This window comes from Nematostella vectensis, chromosome 8 (genome assembly GCF_932526225.1).
Source record: "Nematostella vectensis chromosome 8, jaNemVect1.1, whole genome shotgun sequence".
In the NCBI taxonomy this organism is placed as follows: Eukaryota; Metazoa; Cnidaria; class Anthozoa; order Actiniaria; family Edwardsiidae; genus Nematostella; species Nematostella vectensis.
The window spans coordinates 861155-865748 of NC_064041.1; positions in this window are offsets into that span (position 1 = coordinate 861155).

Genomic DNA, 4594 nt, shown 5'->3' on the forward strand with positions numbered 1-4594 from the left:
GAAGATTGTAATTAGTTGATATAACAACAGGAGCAATATCCCTTAGAGGGTGGTTGTGGTTACATTTTATTTTGGTGTACATCTTAGTATCCATTTTCTGAAGTAGATCCATGATATTGACATGTACCTCCTTTTTTGCATCAAAAATCTCTGAATGAGATCGCCTCAGAACCTTCAATTGTCTCTCATTTTATCAATTCGCCCTTGTTAAAAAGAAGTTTCCTGTATTGAATTGTATTTTTTTGTTTTGTTTTTTTGTTTATTGTTTTGCTCAGCAAAATAACGGACTATTTTGTTCTAGAATCCCCTAGGGCTTTGTTGCACGCCAAATGCCTTTAAAGCGCACTGTTTTCAGATGCAAAAACAGTACTCAAACACGCCAATACTTTTACTGCTTTGAAATGGAGAACAAGAGTCAATACGTATAAGCCAGACCATTCTTTAAAAAAATCGGCTATCATTTCCTCGTTATATTTGTTGTGAAATTAAGGTTTCCAAGGGAAATTTCTTATTGTTAACACGAGATTTTGGTCTCGAGGATTCAAGCCAATCTAGTCAACTTGAAAGGATTCACTTAAAATAACGGGCTAAGTGAAGATATCATGTCTCTTTTCACTAAACTTCTCGAAAACTTAAACAAAACGTAAAATGTTAAACGTATCGCAACCGCCAAAGCTGTAACATTTCCAAGGGAGCATGTCTCTTAGCAAACCATAGAGCTAGTACAGTCTTATTCACACGAGTTCATCTTTCTCCCTGTTCTGACTATCGATGCCTCGTTCACCGGCAACAACAGAACAATGGAGATAAATGAAAGTTGGGAGGAACCTGCTATTACTTGGTTTAATGTCTGCGCCAGGAAAGAACGGAAAAAGATGGCGGCACTAAATGTGGTAGCCAAACCTGTATTGGATATACAGATAGACTTCAAGGCTATAAAAGACAAGGCCCAAGACCACGAACTTCCCAGGTTAATGGTGGACCAATTCTCGTTCGAAAATCTCCATCAAGTGATGTTTCATAATGGAAGCAAGATATTTGGTGCATATGATGAGCTAACTTAGACCAATATCTAATTTCACTATGGACAGGAAAAGGCTTTTGGCTTTAAATGGAGGCGGGCAATGGGCCCGCAACTACAAAAACGGCTCATGGAGAAACACGTCGAGCTAAAAAGGCGTAAACTGGCAAAACCTGATAACGAGAACCGACGTGGTATTGTGTCCAAGGCAATAGGGCAAATGGCCAGAGTGAGCATGGTAGTACATACCCTCGACTATGCTTTAGAAAAAGCCTTTGAAGAATAAGAACTAGAGGGGCAAGAAGGGCATGTGGATTCCGAAATCCCCACGCAAATTTCAACTTCCAGTCACTTCAGCCATAAACATCATGAATCACGTCATCGAAACAAAGTTTCGCTTATGCTCTCAGAAGAGAAGCTAGAAGCGCTTGTTCCAATCAATCTGAGTACCGTAGCAAGTCAAGAAGTGACTGCACAGTTGTAAGAAACTCGGCAAATCCTGGAGGTTTTTGCGGTTGAAAATGTGGATAAATATGTAACTATGGCCTGGAGTAGCTTTTGGTACAGATAGCTGTGTCTATATCTGTAACAACCTAATTTGTTAAACTGTCAAAGGGCGAGGGGTTTACCACTACGTTAGGATAGTAGACGTTGTGCAGCTTTCGCTTGCAACAGCCGCTGGACTTCATAGATATTTTATATTCCATGTCCTTCTTATTATTTTTATTTACATGAAACCTATTTGTTAAATTTAAGTAATATGCTAAATTGTTTTCCAGTCTTGCAGACATAAAAAAGTCGAGGAAGATAGGATAGGTCCAACAGCTGGCTATCTACATCAACAAGATGGCTTTGAGGGACCACGGAGCGGCCTTCGTCAACATGACGGAGGAGTTCCATATGCCCTTTGTGGAGTGAAACTTTTAATACTCCTATTGGAGTTTGACTTAGTTTGAACTTGAGCCTAAATGTACATAAATATATATCATATATTGTTAGCGCTATATTTTGTTAACTCGCTAATAGAACTAGTCAACTTCAAATCAACTATAATTACAATTCGCAGGATAGTCAGACCACTACTTGTTGCCGTAAATCCCCCACATTGTTCACCACGACAAATGAGACCATCATCATCCACGTGGACAAGTACTTGAAGGCCTGTTATGTCTAAAAGCAAAGTGGAGCTCATCACTTCGACAGTTCGGAAGGTTAGTTTATGTAATAGTTGTAATACTCTGTTGAGGTTCAAATGCACCCCTATGGCAGGTTCTGGTAAATCCCTAATCTTGCTAGATGCTAAAGCCAAGGTCTCTAACACAAGAAACCTGTTATTGTCTCCTTTGAGAATGGAAGGAACGATTGTTATGGAATTCAGATACAAGGGAATCCTTCTTATTGATTGGGAAAAAAGCGGGAACTGGAAATGTGGATTCAAGAATAGAGACTCTCTAAGGCCAAGTGGGTAGTCCATGCGCATTATTTGACGCGTATGCGGCCATAGCTGCATTAGAGGAAGAGATGGATAAAACACACACAAAAATGAGAGGGCAGTGTAGTATGGGATGTCGCCCGCTGTTGACGAAATCTTCTCTACAGGCTAGGAGGTTTGCAAGGCGCTAACCAAGATTCGTCTAAAAAATCGTCCGGATGTGGCTAGAATCCTGGGCGAACGAGGCCAGGAGCCCCATATCATAGGCAGGGGTGGTTTATTAGAGTACCAAGGGTGTGCTGGTCGTGTAATCAGGCGGGGCGCATTGGCCGTTTTTTTGTACGAACAAGTACATGTGATGTGTTATGAAATATTGTGAATAGAATGAGTGCAATATTCTGTAAATATTCGATTGGAATAAGCCTTCTTCTGATTTGCAAAAAAAAAGCCAGAGTTAGAGGACATGTCAAGTAAAGATATTAACGAAGTTGAGTCGAAGTTGGAGCGGCGCACCACAGCATCTCGCGTAATATATGAAAGTGTGACATACAGTGGCCCACAATCAATTTCGAGTTTTGTATAAAAACCCACCAAAGAAAGAAAGATCTATGCAAAGACATATGCATATTCTAATTAGGTCCTGGGAATTTACATATTCACAACTCCAAAAGCAGACTACACGTAGTCAAATCCCTGCATTCTACTCAATGCTGCCGTTCAAGGCAGAACAAGCTTCACTGGCGCTTATCGGATCTCTCCAAAGACCGTCTTTCTCGTTTTCTCTCTTCTAATGGCCGACCAAGTTCCTATCTCACCGTCTCCTAAGAGGGTGATCAAGGCCGTGAACGGTGCTGTGACGTTATTGCAGCCCAAAATGTCGAACGTTCTTTTCTACCAGGTTTTTTTTCCTACTTGTTTTCTTCGCTTAAGCACAGGACGTTTTTCATAAGCTTGGCGTTACTTTACTTGGCGATTGTCCATGTTTGTTACATACTTCGGTTTCTCTTTATTACCACGTGGGTTTTTAGTTATACTATGTCGTGGCTAGGCGTTTGTTTTTTCTTAGCTCTATATCCTCGATTTGACGGCCTCGCCATGTCTTTTAATCCGTTTTTTTTCCAAGATCAATCTGCAACTTTAAGTTTGTTTTCTCTTGAAACTTTTTTTTATTTCTGGACAGTGCAGCATAACTTTTTTCTTCGTGCTGTAATTACTTGTAGACAATTTGTGTGTATGATAGACACACAGAGTTTCCTAGTTAATTTAAATACGTATAAATACAAGTTCGTGCCCTAAGTGAAATGAACAATTATTCCTCAGCGAGCATAACTTTTTTGTAGATAATTGTTGAATCCTAAGTGGATATACCTGAATGGGTAATTTTTGACTCAAGAGTGGATATATATTTGATTCCTTAGTGGATATACCTAAGTGGACAATTTTTGACTCCTTAGTGGATAATTTTTTACTCTCGAGTGGTTATACCTGTGTGGATATATTTGGGTAGATAATTTTTGGACTCCTGACTGGATATACTTGAGTGGATGATTTTTTGGATTCTTTAGTGGAGTTTGTTATTCCTCAGTGGATATACCTGTGTGGTTTTTATCCCTAAGTGGATACACCTGAGTGGATATTTCGACTCCAGAGTGGATATACCTAAGTGGATATACCCAAGTGGTGTGTATTGTGGGGGCAGGTCGCTTTAATAGCTAAAGTGATATCTATAATGACAATCTATAAGAAAGTCAATTTTCCTCCACAATGTTTTCTCGCCAGGGTCTAAACAGAGTGCTGCACAGGATTAAAAAGCTTGAGGAGTCCCAGAAGGCAACAGTAGACACAAGCCTCCAGAATACCCAAATACTTCTAAAATCACCAAACTTCAGTAAAGAGAAAGTTTTGGGCACCCTGCTGGGCCTTAAAATGATCTCCAAAGAGGCGAGTCGTAATAATGCGGGCCACTACGATTCCGTATTTCAGGCAATGAGGCACAAGGCCTCTGTGCCAGACGGTCAATTGAAAAAATATTCGGAGGTCCTGCTTGGGGATTGTTTGGGGGTTTTCCTACATTTTATCTACTCAGGCACGGGATTCCTGTGCGGTCACGTGGTCGCGCGTCTTGTGGCGTGAGCGAGGCG